The sequence below is a fragment of the Bubalus kerabau genome, chromosome X (genome assembly GCF_029407905.1).
Source record: "Bubalus kerabau isolate K-KA32 ecotype Philippines breed swamp buffalo chromosome X, PCC_UOA_SB_1v2, whole genome shotgun sequence".
Lineage (NCBI taxonomy): Eukaryota > Metazoa > Chordata > Mammalia > Artiodactyla > Bovidae > Bubalus > Bubalus kerabau.
In genome coordinates this window covers 54,179,241-54,198,174 of record NC_073647.1, presented here as the reverse complement: position 1 = coordinate 54,198,174, position 18,934 = coordinate 54,179,241, and the positions used below count along the sequence as shown (strand labels likewise).

The window sequence follows — 18,934 nt, the reverse complement described above, 5'->3', positions numbered from 1 at the left end:
TGGAAATATCTACATTAGTATATTTTTGGACTGCCTCAGTAAGCCATGAAAGAAATAGGGCAGGATTTTTATCTTTTTTTTTTTTTTTAGTCATTTTCTAATCTTATCATAGTTAACATGAATGTGAGAGCTTTTTAGCATTTCATTTAGTAAACAGGTGATCATATGATGTAGGTACCGGATGTTGGCATTGCCTGCTTGATATGTCCACCGTGACTCAGTTAAAGGGACTGTATCATCTGTCACCAGATATGGAGCTGATCAGCATGAGTCCAGGCTGCCTGTCATATCAATTTTTATTTTTTTTTTTCCATCAGGGGTTAAAGTGGCATTTAGGATGTAATAAAGATCATTCTAGGTTAAATGATATGTTTGTGTAGGGCAGAGGAATTTTTTCTATATCTACTAGGATTTTTTGAAAAGGATCTAAATTTTTCTTCAATTTAGCTCATATCAGAAATTGAGAAAGGCACATGAACCCATGTAGGGCCCTCCGGTCTCGCTATCTCTCTGAGAGGAAATGTGTTTGCTTTGGGTCCTAGCCAATGCAGGTAGGTGGAAATCTCTTTTGGGGTTTTGGAGTCATCACTTTCTGTTTTGGAGGAGGAAGGGCTAGAGGATAGGGTGTCGTCTCTGGAAGCTTTTTTGGGGGGGGATGGTAGAGAGAAGGCTCATCTGTCTGGTCAAAATTGGGGGCTAAGGTTTTAGGGGGCCTTTTAGGGGCTTTAGATTTGGATTCTTTTGTAATGGAGGGGGAGAGAGAGCAGAGCAGGATTTGATAGGTAGAACAGTCTTTGTAGGGAGAAAGACAGCTTTAAAGGTCTCAGAAGGCTTGAATATAGGGGACCTTTGACCATTTGCCATTCTGGTTGAGGAAGTTAGTGAAATCTAATAAAATATTGAAATCGAAAGTCCCGAACTCAGACCAGCGGTTTTGGTTTTCTAATTGGTATTGAGGCCAGATCTGCATAGAGTTGTTTTAAGCAGTTAGCTTTGAGTTCAGTGAGTAAGAGTAGTTTGAGATTTTTGAGAACACAGTCCAGAGGGGAATCTTTTGGGACAGATTGGCCAGACCCCATAAGTGAAAGGCAAGCAGAGGCTCCTACTGGGAGCTCGAGTCATCACCCATAGTCGCAATACAAGTAATGAGAAGAGACCACTGTGTTGAGGTGGAGCGTCTCCCACCATCGCCTACAGAGTGGCCCTAGGCCTGGCGTCTCTGGGATCCAGAGAAGACTGGGTTCTAGGGCACCTCTAGAACACTGTCCGGATCTTACCCTAACCTAGGGGCTGGCTCAAGTGGAATATTGCATGTAGAGTGGTCGAATGGCAAAAGGCCTCTGTCCTGGAGTTAGTTGGTCTTGTGGAAAAGAAAGCGTAGAGAAAAAAGAAAGAGAGAGAGAGAGAGAGAGAGGACAATATTTTTCAGGTTATGTGGAAAACCAATAAAGCCCTTACACAGGACTTGTACCTCTCACGAAGGCACAGGGCATCCTCTCGAGGGCGGGAAAGTGAGCTTGGCAGGTTTTCACACCCTGAAGAGCTGGCCGTGGAGAACGAGAAGGAACCTCAACCTCCCAGGTTTTGGCACCAAAAATATAAGGTAAGGGAGTTAGAGAAGGCGAGGTTCAGAAAAAGAATGAGACCAGCACTTTACAGGAACAGGTCACCTTCAATGAGGAGAGAAGGGGCAGAAGTCAGATTAGTGAGCTGCTGCACTAACCTAAGAAATGAGTAAGTATATACAGGCATGTATGTGGAAAGTTACTGTCTTAAGGGGGCCTGTTCTTCTCCAAGGTTGTTTGGAATAGTTCTCTCTTAAACGGCTGGGGCAAGGAATTTTGGAGATCGACCAGAGGCTGGGCCAGCTGGGAGCTGGGCGTAATCAACCTTAATGTCCATTTTTTCCTTCGGGAGAGAGAGTCCTTTGTTTTGCACAGAATGGTGGGGAGGACCTGGAGGGGAGTTATAACTCCAGGCTATTTTGAGCCCTGTAACTTTCCTTCATAATAAACATTAAAATATGACTGTAAATATATAGAAAATACAGCATGTCAAATACCCATTTAATTAATCTCCACTATTAACCACTAACTATAGAAATACTTCTCAGTTATGAAAGTATGAATTAACTGGATGTTATTAAACTGCAGTCTCTGTTTCAGTCTGGGGTGGGGCCTGGGAATCTGCTTTTCTAACAAGTTCCCAAGTGATGCAGATGCTGCTCATGCCAACTGCTCTTTGATAATGGACTAAAGAGTCTATTGAGTGCTGTGAAAGCAAATATAGGCCATCATAAAAGCATATGAAGAAAATGTGACACAATTATCCGTATACTCACTGCACTGGATTTTGCATCATAGATAACACACAGATGTAGGCTTGATTCCAAGTGGATTGGATGTTTTGGTTTCATGCCTTTCTTCTAGGAGACTAATAAATTGCACTAAAACAGGATGGATGAAACAAGCCCTCCCAAGAGGACACTGAGGTATAGAAAATGGGAGTTTGAGAACCCAAAAGACCTGGTTTACAATTCTGGTTCTGTTTACTAACTAGTGGCTTTGGGCAAGCCACGTGTGTTTTCTGAACTCTGATTTTTATCTCCAAAGTGGAAATGATAATACCAGCTAACTGAGTGCTTCTGGGTTCCAGGCACAGATCTAAGTATTTTAAATGTATTACCTCATTTCATCTAAATAACTGTATGTGGTAGGTACTATTACAATGTCCATTTTATAGATTAAGAAATTTAAGGACAGAGAAGTGAAGTAAAATTTAGCTCAAAATCACAATGCCTAGTATGTGGTATAATTGCCAATTCAATATAAGTCTAGCAGTTTAATTCCATGGCCCACTCCTAACGACTATGCCATGTTGCCCCTACAGGGCTGCTGGCAGCATCAGAATGAATTAATCACTGAGCCACACAAGCTCAGTTCCTTTCCCCAAACTCATCATTCATAAAAATCACTAGTGGAATTTCCTCCACATGGATGAAAGCAAAGGCGGGAAGAGAATAAATGTTCTTCTCCAAAAATAAGATCTACCTTTAATCTCTAGCTAAAATTACGTAAGTAACATTGATTATACAACTATCTTGTTTGAAAATCTCCAAAGGACCTACCATACTACTTTCTGCTACGAATTGCTGCTGCTGCTAAGTCGTTTCAGTCATGTCCGACTCTGTGCGACCCCATAGACGGCAGCCCACCAGGCTCCCCCATCCCTGGGATTCTCCAGGCAAGAACACTGGAGTGGGTTGCCATTTCCTTCTCCAATGCATGAAAGTGAAAAGTGAAAGTGAAGTCGCTCAGTCATGTCTGACTCTTAGCGACCCCATGGACTGCAGCCCACCAGCCTCCTCCATACACGGGATTTTCCAAGCAAGAGTACTGGAGTGGGCTGCCATTGCCTTCTCCGCTGCTACCAATTAGTCAGGCATTAATCATAAACAATCAAGAGATATAACTGATCCTGGCAGGGTACAAAATGCTAGCAGGAAAATAAATTTGTCTACTATTATATATAAAAAAATATATTATATATAAATATATATATATTATATATAAAATTTTAAAATTTTGAAAGGAGCATCTGTTAGTAAAATCTTTTATACTTAGGGACTATTAAAAGTGACATTTAATATTTTTAACATTATTCAGTTCAGTTCACTCAGTTGTGTCCGACTCTTTGCAACCCCATGGACTGCAGCATGCCAGGCTTCCCTGTCCATCACCAACTCCTGAAGCTTGCTCAAACTCATGTCCATCAAGTCAGTGATTCTATCCAACCATCTCATCCTCTGTCATCCCCTTGTCCTCCTGCCTTCTCTTCCAGCATCAGGGTCTTTTCCAATGAGTCAGTTCTTCACATCAGGTGGCCAAAGCACTGGGGCTTCAGCTTCAGCATCAGTCCTTCCAATGAATATTAAGGACTGATTTCCTTTAGGATTGACTGATCTGATCTCCTTGCTCTCCAAAGGACTCTCAGAGTCTTCTTCAACACCACAGTTCAAAACCATCAATTCTTCAGTGCTCAGCTTTCTTTATGGTCCAACACTCACATCCATACATGACTACTGGATAAACCATAGCTCTGTCTATATGGACCTTTGTTGGTAAAGTAATGTCTCTTCATTTTAATATGCTGTCTAGGTTGGTCATAGCTTTTATTCCAAGGAGCAGGCACCTTTTAATTTCATGGCTGCAGTCACCATTTGCAGTGATTTTGGAGCCCAATAAAACATTACTATAAAATGTTTTTTAAGTTTTTATAAATAGCTATGAATTTTTGAAAAACATTCATATTAATAGCATCATATAAATGTTTATCCCAGTATAAAACAGTAAAAAAAATATATGAGTTGGTAAATAAGAGTCTCTAAACAATATAACAGACTGGTTCCAAATAGGAAAAGGAGTACGTCAAGGCTGTATATTGTCACCCTGCTCATTTAACTTATATGCAGAGTACATCATGAGAAACGCTGGACTGGAAGAAACACAAGCTGGAATCAAGATTGCCGGGAGAAATATCAATAACCTCAGATATGCAGATGACACTACCCTTACGGCAGAAAGTGAAGAGGAACTAAAAAGCCTCTTGATGAAAGTGAAAGTGGAGAGTGAAAAAGTTGGCTTAAAGCTCACATTCATAAAACGAAGATCATGGCATCTGGTCCCATCACTTCATGGGAAATAGATGGGGAAACAGTGTCAGACTTTATTTTTTGGGGCTCCAAAATCACTACAGATGGTGACTGCAGCCATGAAATTAAAAGACACTTACTCCTTGGAAGGAAAGTTATGACCAACCTAGATAGCATATTGAAAAGCAGAGACATTACTTTGCCAACAAAGGTTCGTCTAGTCAAGACTATGGTTTTTCCTGTGGTCATGTATGGATGTGAGAGTTGGACTGTGAAGAAGGCTGAGCAGTGAAGAACTGATGCTTTTGAACTGTGGTGTTGGAGAAGACTCTTGAGAGTCCCTTGGACTGCAAGGAGATCCAACCAGTCCCTTCTGAAGGAGATCAGCCCTGGGATTTCTTTGGAAGGAATGATGCTAAAGCTGAAACTCCAGTACTTTGGCCACCTCATGCGAAGAGTTGACTCATTGGAAAAGACTGTGATGCTGGGAGGGATTGGGGGCAGGAGGAGAAGGGGACGACAGAGGATGAAATGGCAGGATGGCATCACTGACTCGATGGACGTGAGTCTGAGTGAACTCCGGGAGTTGGTGATGGACAGGGAGGCCTGGCGTGCTGCGATTCATGGGGTCGCAAAGAGTCGGACATGACTGAGCAACTGACCTGAACTGAACTGATTGCTTTGCCAGGCAAAGGGGACCACAGTGATCTAATGCCCTCAAAACTGTGTGTCTTGACCCGGAGGGGTTAGTGAGGAGCTTTATACTAATGGTTCAGAGGGGAGGGCATGATCAGCTTATGGATATACTTTTGATTGCTTGGTGGTATGGTAATTAATAGTCAGCATTATCAACCTGGTTCCAACTGGTCTGGGGTCTGTGTTTTTGGGCAGCACACAGTTTCAGTATCTGCAAAATAGCTCAAAGATATTATTATGTGTATCCCTTCAAAGGGAACCAGGACCCTGCCCCAAGGTTGCACTATTGTTTATTTACTGCTCTTCTCTTGCCCATCCCCATCCTCCCATGATTAGCAACTGTTTGAACCCACCCTTTGAGATTGAGGGAAGGTCATATAGGCTGAATGAAGCCTATTTCTTGAAAATAAGAAACGGGGGACACAGAAAGGCTTTTGTGCCCAGGAGCCAACAGCAAAAGAGCTATTATTATCAGACATTAGGCTTTAAGGTTTCTGGGACCTGAAAGAGTTAATTGCTTTCTAAACCCCTTAACACTGATCGCTCCTCTTCCCTCACTTTCAATTGCTTTCTGTAGGGAACTTGAACAAGAAAAGGCTGCTGATCCTCATTCTGCATACAAGGCAGGTTTTGCCTGAAAGAAGACTGCAGCATTCTCTCATTAGGAATTCAAGGCCACATCTCTCTGCAGCCTCACAGTGAGAACTCATCTTTTTGAGCAATCAATTTGTGAGACATCTTGAAAAGCACAAGTCCAAATATAGTTTCTCATTTTGTAGGTATTGGGGTGGGGATTGTTGCAGTTTTTGTTTGTCTATCTGTCTGTCTTTGGGAGAAAGGTAAAGAAGGAACCAAAGTGCCTTTATGTTTAGAGAAAAGTAAAACATCTATATTAATTCAGTGTGCGGGGGTGGTATTGTCTTTATGGGAAACACACACACAACACACCATCTCTCCTTTCCCTAAGCCCACTCTCTGTCCACAGCATGAGTGAATCATCCAGCATCATCGTTACTGCCTGCACAATAAATAGCAATAAACTAGGTCTCCTCTGTCACTGCCAGCAACACTGGACCCAAGTGCTCTCTCTTGGCCTGCCACTTGCTGAGAGGGCAGCACAGTTGAATGACCCTGACATTTGTTTTTTACCATTACTGCATGTTCCATTTCAACATCTTGTCACAGAGCTTCTTGAAAAACAGTGCACTTCAACTTGTGCTGTGCTCACACTTCAGCTTGTACTGATGAAGTAAATTAACCATGCATAGCCCTCCTTTCTCTATTTTTGTTTTTCTTATATGTGTGTCTTGTGTGTGTGTGTGGGTGACTTAAGAATTAAAAGAGCCCTCTTTTCCCTGACGTTTTTAATCAAAAACTACTTCCCTGGCTCTAACTTATTTTTTATATATGATCATTCCCGTTTATCCCTTTCTCCATCTGTCAGCTCATATAAAACAGTTGAAGCAGTTAATTTAAAAAGATTTCTGAACTTGGATGTCATCAAGTGGGGATTAACCCTGAGGGAGCTCTGGGCCTAACAGAAGGCCTAACCAGAAGCCTGACACCACCCGTGTCCACAGGCAAGGAGGTATGACCAGAGAATGCTCCTAGCAACCTCAGTTTTCACAGCACTTGTAGCCATTATGTCTCGACCTCCTCCACCTCTCACTGGGTGAGCCCATCAGATCATGTGACTCCTGTATGTATAACATATAAATAAGGGCAAGGAGGAGTTGGTTCGACATTTCGTGGATGTGGGGTGTGAGAGAGGATCCTGGAGTGCCAGGTGGAAGGGAACAAACTGGGAAAAGTTAGCTTAGGTTGTATGGATTTGTACCTCTGCATTTCTAACCTAAGATCTCTAAATGTACCATGATTCCTATTCATTGGACTGTAAAGTTTATGTAGGTAATCCTGGAAATAAAGGTAACGAGTCTGAATTGGAGCGAGCTTTTGACAATTATGGTCCACTCTGAAGGGTCTGGGTTGCTTGGAACCCTCCCAGCTTTGCTTTTGTTGAATTTGAAGATCCCCACGATGTAGCTGATGCTGTCTGAGAACTAGATGGGGGAAAACTGTGTGGCTGCCCAGTGAAGTGTAACTGTCGAATGGTGGAAAGAGGAGTCAAAATCATGCCCTACCTCCTTCTTAGGGTCACCACCTTTGAGATTATTATCAGAGGAGGAGTCCTCCACCTTGGATGCAGATCTCCTAGATGGAGAAGCTTCTCCCACTGCTGGAGCAGATCTTTTTCTAGAGATGGGATAAGAGAGAGATACAGTCATCAAGACAGTATGGTACTGGCACAAAGACAGAAATATAGATCAATGGAACAAAATAGAAAGCCCAGAGAAAAATCCACACACCTGTGGATACCTTATCCTTGACAAAGGAGGCAAGAATATACAACAGAGAAAAGACAATCTCTTTAACAAATGGAGCTGGGAAAACTGGTCAGCCACTTGTAAAAGAATGAAACTAGGACACTTTCTAACACCATACACGAAAATAAACTTAAAATAGATTAAAGATCTAAATGTAAGACCAGAAACCATAAAAATCCTAGAGGAGGACATAGGCAAAACACTTTCTGATATAAATCACAGCAGGGTCCTCTATGATCCTCCTGCCAGAGTAATGGAAATAAAAGCAAAAATAAACAAATGGGACGTAATTAAACTTAAAAGTCTTTGCACAACAAAGGAAACTATAAGCAATGTGAAAAGACAGCCTTCAGAATAGGAGAAAATAATAGCAAGTGAAGCAACTGACAAAGAATTAATTTCAAAAATATGCAAGCAGCACAAGCAGCTCAATTCCAGAAAAATAAATGACCCAATCAAAAAACGGGCCAAAGAACTAAACAGACCTTTCTCCAAAGAAGACATACAGATGGCTAACAAACACACGAAAAGATGCTCAACACCATGCGTTATCAGAGAAATGCAAATCAAAACCACAATGAAGTACCATCTCACCCCAGTCAGAATAGCTGCTATCAAAAAGTCTACAAGCAATAAATGCTGGAAAGGGTGCAGAGAAAAGGGAACCCTCTTACACTGTTGGTGGGAATGCAAACTAGTACAGCCACTATGGAGAACAGTATAGAGATTCCTTAAAAAACTGCAAATAGAACTGCCATATGACCCAGCAATCCCAGTGCTTGGCACACACACCAAGGCAATGGGAATTGAAAGAGACACGTGTGCGCCAATACTCATTGCAGCACTGTTTACAATAGCTAGGACATGGAAGCAACCTAGATGTCCATCTGCAGACAAATGGATAAGAAAGCTGTGGTACACAAAAAAGAAAACTACACACCAATATCACTGATGAACATAGATGCAAAAATCCTTAATAAAATGCTAACAATCAGAATCCAACAACACATTAAAAAGATCATATACCATGACCAAGTGGGCTTTATTGCAGGGATGCAAGGATTCTTCAATATCCACAAATCAATTAATGTGATACACTACATTAACAAATTGAAAAATAAAAGCCATATGATTATTTCAATAGATGCAGAGAAAGTCTTTGACAAAATGCAACATCCATTTATGATAAAAACTCTCCAGAAAGCAGGAATAGAAGGAACATACCTCAACATAATAAAAACTATATATGAAAAACCCAGAGCAAACATTATCCTCAATGGTGAAAAAATGAAAGCATTTCCCCTAAAGTCAAGAACAAAACAAGGGTGCCCACTTTCACCACTACTATTCAACATAGTTTTGGAAGTTTTGGCCACAGCAATCAGAGCAGAAAAAGAAATAAAAGGAATCCAAATTGGAAAAGAAGAAGTAAAACTCTCACTCTTTGCAGATTACATGATCCTCTACATAGAAAACCCTAAAGACTCCATCAGAAGAGTACTACAGCTAATCAATGAATATAGTACAGTTGCAGGATATAAAATTAACACACAAAAAAACCCTTGCATTCCTATACAATAATAATGAAAAGATAGAAAGATAAATTAAGGAAACAATTTCATTCACCATTGCAAAGAAAAGAACAAAATACTTAGGAATATATTTACCTAAAGAAACTAAAGACCTATATACAGAAAACTATAAAACACTGGTGAAAGAAATTAAAGAGGACATCAATAGATGGAGAAATATACCATGTTCATGGATCGGAAGAATCAATATAGTGAAAATGAGTATACTACCCAAAGCAATCTACAGATTTAATGTGATCCCTATCAAGATACCAATGGTATTTTTCACAGAGCTAGAACAAATAATTTCAGAATTTGTATGGAAATACAAAAAACCTCGAATAGCCAAAGCAATCTAGAGAAAGGAGAATGGAACTGGAGGAATCAACCTGCCTGACTTCAGGCTCTACTACAAAGACACAGTCATCAAGACACTATGGTACTGGCACAAAGACAGAAATATGGATCAATGGAACAAAATAGAAAGCCCAGAGATAAACCCACGCACCTATGGATACCTTATCTTTGACAAAGGAGGCAAAATATACAATGGAGAAAAGACAGTCTCTATAACAAGTGGTGCTGGGGAAACTGGTCAACCGTTTGTAAAAGAATGAAACTAGAACACTTTCTAACACCATACACAAAAATAAACTCAAAATGGATTGAAGATCTAAACATCAGACCAGAAACTGTAAAACTCCTAGAGGAGAACATAGGCAAAACACTCTGGCATAAATCACAGCAGGATCCTCTATGACCCACCTCCCAGAATATTGGAAATAAAAGCAAAAATAAACAAATGGGACCTTGTTAAAATTAAAAGCTTCTACACAACAAAGGAACTATAAGCAAGGTGAAAAGACAGCCTTCAGAATGGGAGAAAATAATAGCAAATGAAGCAACTGACAAACAACTAATATCAAAAATATGCAAGCAACTCCTGCAGCTCAATTCCAGAAAAATAAACGACACAATCAAAAAATGGGCCAAAGAACTAAACAGACCTTTCTCCAAAGAAGACATACAGATGGCTACCAAACACATGGAAAGATGCTCAACATCACTCATTATCAGAGAAATGCAAATCAAAAGCACAATGAGGTACCATTTTACGCCAGTCAGAATGGCTGCTATCCAAAAGTCTACAAGCAATAAATGCTGGAGAGGGTGTGGAGAAAAGGGACCCCTCTTACCCTTTTACACTGTTGGTGGGAATGTAAACTAGTACAGCCACTACGGAGAACAGTGTGGAGATTCCTATCTGGAAATAGAACTGCCTTATGACCCAGAAATCCCACTGCTGGGCATACACACCGAGGAAACCAGAATTGAAAGAGACACGTGTACCTCAATGTTCATCACAGCACTGTTTATAATAGCCAGGGCATGGAAGCAACCTAGATGTCCATCAGCAGACGAATGGTTAAGAAAGCTGTGGTACATATACACAATGTAATATTACTCGGCCATTAAAAAGAATACATTTGAGTCAGTTCTAATGAGGTGGATGAAACTGGAGCATATTATACAGAGTGAAGAAACCCAGAAAGAAAAACACCAACACAGTATACTAACGCATATATATGGAATTTAGACAGCTGGTAATGATAACCCTGTATGCGAGACAGCAAAAGAGACATAGATGTATATAACAGTGTTTTGGCCTCTGTGGGAGAGCAAGAGGGTGGGATGATTTGGGAGAATGGCATTGAAACATGTATAATATCATATAAAAAACGAATCACCAATTCAGGTTCGATGCAGGATCCGGATGCTTGGGGCTGGTGCACTGGGATGACCCAGAGGGATGCTATGGGGAGGGATGTGGGAGGGGGGTTCAGGATGGGGAACACGTGTACACCCGTGGTGGATTCATGTTGATGTATGGCAAAACCAATACAATCAGATCAGATCAGTCGCTCAGTCGTGTCCGACTCTTTGCGAACCCATGAATCGCAGCACCCCAGGCCTCCCTGTCCATCACCAACTCCCGGAGTTCACTCAGACTCACGTCCATCAAGTCAGTGATGCCATCCAGCCATCTCATCCTCTGTCGTCCCTCTCCTCCTTCCCCCAATCCCTCCCAGCATCAGAGTTTTTTCCAATGAGTCAACTCTTCGCATGAGGTGGCCAAAGTACTGGAGTTTCAGCTTTAGGATACTTCATTCCAAAGAAATCCCAGGGCTGATCTCCTTCAGAATGGACTGGTTGGATCTCCTTGCAGTCCAAGGGACTCTCAAGAGTCTTCTCCAACACCACAGTTCAAAAGCATCAGTTCTTCACTGCTCAGCCTTCTTCACAGTCCAACTCTCACATCCATACATGACCACAGGAAAAACCATAGCCTTGACTAGACGAACCTTTGTTGGCAAAGTAATGTCTCTGCTTTTCAATATGCTATCTAGGTTGGTCATAACTTTCCTTCCAAGGAGTAAGCGTCTTTTAATTCCATGGCTTCAGTCACCATCTGTAGTGATTTTGGAGCCCCAAAAAATAAAGTCTGACACTGTTTGTTGCAAAGTAATTAGCCTCCTAGTAAAATAAATAAATTTAAATGTGAATTTCAGATAAGGAACAAATGATTTTTTTGTTAAATTTAAATTTATTTATTTTAATTAGAGGCTAATTACTTTATTTAAAATAAAAGTAAATAAATAAAATGAAAAGAGAAAAAAGAATGCTGTGGTACATATACACAATGGAATTTTCTCAGCTATTAAAAATAATGTATTTGAATCAGTTCTAATGTGGTCAATGAAACTGGATCCTATTATCCAGAGTGAAGTAAGTCAGAAAGAAAAACACCAATACAGTATATTAATGCATATATATGGAATTTAGAAAGATGGCAACAAATACTCTATATGTGAGACAGCAAAAGAGACATAGATATAAAGAGCAGACTTTTGGACTCTGTGCGAGAAGGCAAGGATGGGATGATTTGAGAGAATAGCATTGCAACATGTAATATTACCAATGTGAAATAGATCACTAGTCTAAGGTCAATGAATGAAATAGGGCACTCAAAGCTGGTGCACTGGGACAACCCCGAGGGATGCAATGGGGAGGCATGTGAGAGGGCATTCAGGATGGGGACACATGTGCACCCATGGCTGATTCATGTCAATGTTTGGCTAAAACCACTACAATATTGTAAAGTAATTAGCCTCTGATTAAAATTAATTAATTAATTAGAAAATAGAGAGATCACTGTCCCGGAAGAGAATTCACAAGCCATCCCAATCTTTCTCTAGGTCTTGTAGCCAATCTAGGGCAAATGAAAAGAGATAGAAGACCAGTTTTCAAGAGGAATGGTGTATAGGAAATAACTTAATTTGACAGGAAATCCAACTTTTGTTTAAGACGTCACAGGTTTGGTGCATTAAAAAAAAAAATTTAGCTGTTCACATGTGTTTGTCTGTTGGAACAGTGACACATCAAGGTATAATTCTCTATGGTTTGAAATGGATCATATGAGGCATATAATATCAAGAACTGTTACTTTACAACATATCCTTAAGCAAAATTGAATTTTCTTAAAATTTTAGCCTGGCATAAAGTGATAATAAACCTCTATCTCCCGCTCAGCTAAAGTGTGATGCTTAATATTATGGAAACAAAAACTAGCAAAAATCGTGAGACTTTTTGATAGCTGGGATATGGTATGCAGCTTCAGTGAAGCAAGCAGTCTTTAAAAGCTGCTGTGAACACAAAGCCAGCAGGTAAAAATTAAAACTGCACCCTTAAGCTAGGTTAGAGGTTGAAAAATTCTACTAGTCTTTTCACTGGATCAAAGGTTGTTCCGTTGGTGTAGAATCTAAGAAGTTTTTAGAAAGTTAGTTTGCTTTAGGTCTTAAGTTCCTTCTGTGATTGCTGTATATGAATACACGGCTCTTTGTGACATTCTTTATTTAAGCATTTGAGACTACTCAAGTTACCAAACGTCCTGCGAATTTAAACGTATATTATAGAGCTGAACTCTGAGTTACTGTGCAATATTTTTTCATGCTGTCATTTGTAATATGCTTTGTGAGAATTCTTGGGATTAAATTTTTGGTTACAAAAGTAAATAAAAATATTTCCTGTTCCCTTTCACAGTGCCAGACACTGTACTTGGCACTGATAATTCAAAGGAGGCAGAGATCTACTCCTTGCCTTAAAGGAGCTTATACTTCAGGAAAACGGGTTGCCATCTCTTAGCTAGCGTAATACCATGGAATCAGTGAAATTGGTTATCTTGAAGTCATTTAGAGATAGGGACATCGAGAGGAACACATCATAATGCTTACTTTTAACTCAGGAGATAAACACCAACTCTATCCAATAATATACAATTTTCAAAAATTGAATCGGCCTTGTTATAATAAGATAAGCCAGAAACAGCCAAAGTGTTGTTTGTTTGACTAGAATCTCAAACAATTCTTATTCCATGCCAGTAGTGTTTATTTTCATTTATCTCAAATAATAGAGTGAAAGAATGAAGTTATAGAACACATTGGGATGTCATTAGAAAAATTTGACCCAACTCAGTGTTTAATTGTTAGGAAGCTCATTTTCCAACTGTAATGGGAATGTGTTGCTATTCATAGGTAGATAGACAGAGATAGAGATAGAGATAGAGATAGAGATACAGATGTCATAGATGGTTCAGAATATTTCCAGTTGGATGAGTGTGATGGAGGTTGGATAGAGGTACATGGATAATCTACTTGTGCCCAATTCCCCTTGTAATCAAAAACAGATATGTTTGCTTAAAGATAGCTAGTTGGTATGACTATGAGTCACAGAAAAGATCACTTGGTCATCAGGAAAATAAATTGAACAGCTCTCTAGAACTGGATCTGTATAAAAAAATAAATTATGTGATAATGAAATTTGATAGAGCCCTTCTTGTGTGTGCTCAGTCTTTTCAGTCATGTCCAACTCTTTGCAACCCTATGGATTGTTGCCCTCCAGGCTCCTCTATCCATAAGATGCTCCAAGCAAGAATACGGAGTGGGTTGCCATGCCCTCCTCCAGGTGATCTTCCTGATCTAGGGATCAAACCTGCATCTCCTGTTTACTGCATTACAGGTGGATTCTTTATGCACTGAGACACCTGGGTAGCCATAGCCCATCTTACCATTTTAAAAATATTTGCCAGACTTTTTATTTGTCTTAGATATCAAGTGCCTTCCTGCTACACTTACTGCTCTTCTATTCCAGAAAAAGAAAGTGTCAAACATACTAATAATTACCAATAAAGTTCTCTTTATCAAATATTCTTAGTAGTCTCCTCAAAAATAATTGCACTTCAAAAGAAGACTTTTGAGGGGGAATAATGTTTAACCTGATGCCTTTCATATCACACCATACAGCTGGTCATAAGTCTTTAGGTTAGTCCTTATAAGCTCATTAACTCTGAGTTTTAACCAGCAGATATTTAGGAAGTGCTGCAAAGTCTGTACTAGTCCCTAGTTATCTAAGCCCAAATAGAATACAAATGAGTTCGTGGATGTAAATTCTCCTTGCCTCATTAGCGCCTCATAGAAGCACACCATATAGTTTATGGTCATGAAGAATGCAGACCTGGCCATTTCAGAATAATCTGAGACAGTCCTTGAGGAGAACTAAAGGTCCTTAACTTTTTAATGGCTAAAGTATTATTATTTTTTTCTTGCTTGACTGTTTTCCTTTCTTTCTGCATTTTCTCATTTCTCTGATTAAATTTATTCTTTGAAGTTTTTCTACATACAAAAGGCAGGCAGAGGGCATGGATGGAGGTCTATTCTGGGAAGGCCTCATAGGGTCCTGCTTGGTTACATATATACATATATATATATATATATATATATATATATATATGCATACATATGTATAAACACACAAACACATAAGCCAAAAGTTCAAAATAATATTTATTACTTGAGATGTACTCTTACATCTTCAATTCTCCTTTATTCTATTTAAAAATAAAAACAAATTGCCATGATCCACTACATTGATTAATAAGCAGTTAAGCCCATATTTGTTAAAAAAAAAAAACACACACACACACACACTATTACTGATATAATGTAATTCCACCTCATACCAATTTCCTTGATCTCTTTCTTAATGGGTCTTTCTTGAAATCTACAGCAAAACTACTGCTTACCAAACATCCTAACTGGAAACTGGAGGTGAGTCCTTAATGATTTGACTACCTGACTTATTACTAGGGGATAAGAAGAACAAAAGGCAGCGTTGTTTATTATGAGGTTAATTGTCACAGGTTTACTTCACCCCACATTCTATAGCATTATTAGAGACTACAATCTGATTTTTTACTATCTTAGTAAGAAAATACACAATCCAAAGCTATCGTCTACTTTTTAATCCTTGAGGTATAATTTATTTAAAATATAATTTGCTCCTTAAAAATGCACATTTCAGTGAGTTTTGACAAATGTATGCAGTCATATAATCAAAATCATAATCAAGCTATAAACTATGTCCATTATCCCAGAAAGTTTCCTTATGCTTCTTTGTAGTAAATTTCCAGGTTCTGGAAGCTACTCATCTATTTTTTTGTTTGTTTGTTTCTATAATTTTGCTTTTTCTAGAATCTCATATATAGAGTCATACATTATGCAGTCATTTGTCTAGCTTGTGTCATAGCATAATTCTTTTAAGATTCATTAATATCATTGCATGTTATTGCTGACAAGTAGTACATTGTATGTATATAACTCAATTCTATTAATCCATTATCCATTACCTATTGATGGACAGCTGAGCTGTTTCTAATTTATGGCTATTATGAATAATACTGCTATGAACATTCATATAAGGTCTTGGAATAGACATATATTTCTTTTTCTCTTGTGTAATTACCTAGGAGTGCAATGGCTAGATCATATGATAGGTGTATGGCTAACAATTTAAGAAACTGCCAAAGTGTTTATCACAGCGGATGTACCATTTTTCACTCCCAGTAGCAGGGAAGAAGGGCTCTAATGGCTACACATTCCTGCCAAAACTTGCCATTTCCAGTCTTTTTAATTTAGTCATTCTAGCTGTGCATAGTTCTATCTCATTGGAATTTTTGTCTTATTTTCATAGTAGTAGCTGAGAAAGAAAATTAATTAACTATTTATACTACAATTGTCATGTTTAAATTATCAGAAATACTTATTCCAGTTCAAGAGATAGCCAGACGACAGAACACACTGCTAAAATGTCCTTCCAAATTGTTCTCTCCTTATGATACAAGGTCCTGAAGCCCTAAAGATACATTGATTTTCAATGCATTTTTTTGAACGCTTCAATATTATATCTTAAATGTATTGTAGGAGTACAACTAAAGCCTTCAACCTGCTATTTTAGGAGGCTTGTTGTTTCTTTTAATATCTGACAAGTTTAAGCATATGAAGAAGGAATAGATCACAAACTTTAGTCTCAAGGAATTAAAACAAAGCTACAATAACAAAACAGAAAAGCAAAATTAGAACCTAATAATTCTGTTTTATGATTAAAATATTGCCTAAACTGAGAAGGTTTAGGATTGGCAGGATTGTGAAAAATGAGATTGGAAGGGAAGGGAAGCGAAAGGTCAAAATGGTGCTTGATCTTAAATGGCATGCCAAGGAGCCACAATATTAAATGACTTTTGTCTGCATGTGTGTGTATGCATACTACCTCGTGTTGCTCTCCATATATTTCTCCATTACTTCCTTTACCCATCTAATAGATACTAATTTAGTAAAATCTTCTATTGAAAATAAAGAAGATGTGGTATATACATATTACAGAATATTACTCAACATGAAAAAGAATGAGATAATTGGAGAAGGCAATGGCACCCCACTCCAGTACTCTTGCCTGGAAAATCCCATGGACGGAGGAGCCTGGAAGGCTGCAGTCCATGGGGTTGCTGAGGGTTGGACACGACTGAGTGACTTCAGTTTCACTTTTCACTTTCATGCATTGGAGAAGGAAATGGCAACCCACTCCAGTGTTCTTGCCTGGAGAATCCCAGGGACAGGGGAGCCTGGTGGGCTGTCTTCTATGGGGTCGCACATACTACCTCATGTGTTGCTCTCCATATATTTCTCCATTACTTCCTTTACCCATCTAATAGATACTAATTTAGTAAAATCTTCTATTGAAAATAAATAAGATGTGGTATATACATATTACAGAATATTACTCAACATAAAAAAGAATAAAATAATACCATTTGCAGCAAGATGGAAGGACCTGGAAATTATCATAAGTAAGCCAAACAGAGAACGGCAAATATCATACAATATCACTTAAATGATAAATAAAAAAAATCATACAAATGAGCTTATTACAAAACAAAAATAGACCCACAGATATAGTATACAAACTTGTGGTTACCAAAGAGGATAGATTGGGGAGGAGGGATAAATTAGGAGTTCGGGGTTATGTATACACTACTATATATTAAATAAACAACAAAGGCCTACTGTACAGCACAGAGAACTATAGTAAATATTTTGGAATAACCTATAATGGAAGACAATCTGAAAAAGAAGATAGGTATATGTGTATGTATGTATGGAACAACAGAGTGGTTCCAATTAGAAAAAGGAGTACGTCAAGGCTGTATATTATCACCCTGCTTATTTTACTTATATGCAGAGTACATCATGAGAAACACTGGGCTGGAAGAAGTACAAGCTGGAATCAAGATTGCCAGGAGAAATATCAATAACCTCAGATATGCAGATGACACCACCCTTATGGCAGAAAGTGAAGAGGAACTCAAAAGCCTCTTGATGAAAGTGAAAGTGGAGAGTGAAAAAGTTGGCTTAAAGCTCAACATTCAGAAAACTAAGATCATGGCATCCGGTCCCATCACTTCATGGGAAATAGATGGGGAAACAGTGCCAACAGTGTCAGACTTTATTTGGGGCGCTCCAAAATCACTGCAGATGGTGACTGCAGCCATGAAATTAAAAGATGCTTACTCTTTGGAAGAAAAGTTATGACCAACCTAGATAGCATATTGAAAAGCAGAGACATTTCTTTGCCAACAAAGGTCCGTCTAGTCAAAGCTATGTTTTTTCCAGTGGTAATGTATGGATGTGAGAGTTGGACTGTGAAGAAGGCTGAGCGCCCAAGAATTGATGCTTTTGAACTGTGGTGTTGGAGAAGACTCTTGAGAGTCCCTTGGACTGCAAAGAGATCCAACCAGTCCATTCTGAAGGAGATCAGCCCTGGGATTTCTTTGGAAGGAATGATGCTAAAGCTGAAACTCCAGTACTTTGGCCACCTCATGCGAAGAGTTGACTCACTGGAAAAAAACTCTGATGCTGGGAGGGATTGGGGGAAGGAGGAGAGGGACGACAGAGGATGAGATGGCTGGATGGCATCACTGACTCGATGGACATGAGTCTGAGTGAACTCCGGAAGTTGGTGAGGGACAGGGAGGCCTGGGGTGCTGTGATTCATGGGGTTGCAAAGAGTCAGACACGACTGAGCGACTGAACTGAACTGAAGTGCTATCTAGCTCAAGCATTTTAACAAAACTCTTCAACATCTTTCAAAGATATGGGTAATACTGAAATATTCATCAAGTCGTGTTTTCAGCATTTTGGGGTAAGATGTCAGCTGTCTTCATATCAAACAGTGTTTCTGCC

At 39.2% G+C, this 18,934-nt stretch overlaps 1 pseudogene; it reads left to right on the top strand.

Moving 5' to 3' along the window:
• The first annotated feature begins 7,212 nt into the window (after positions 1-7,212).
• Positions 7,213-12,596, top strand: LOC129640286 (serine/arginine-rich splicing factor 3-like; annotated as a pseudogene).
• The last annotated feature ends 6,338 nt before the right edge of the window (positions 12,597-18,934 follow it).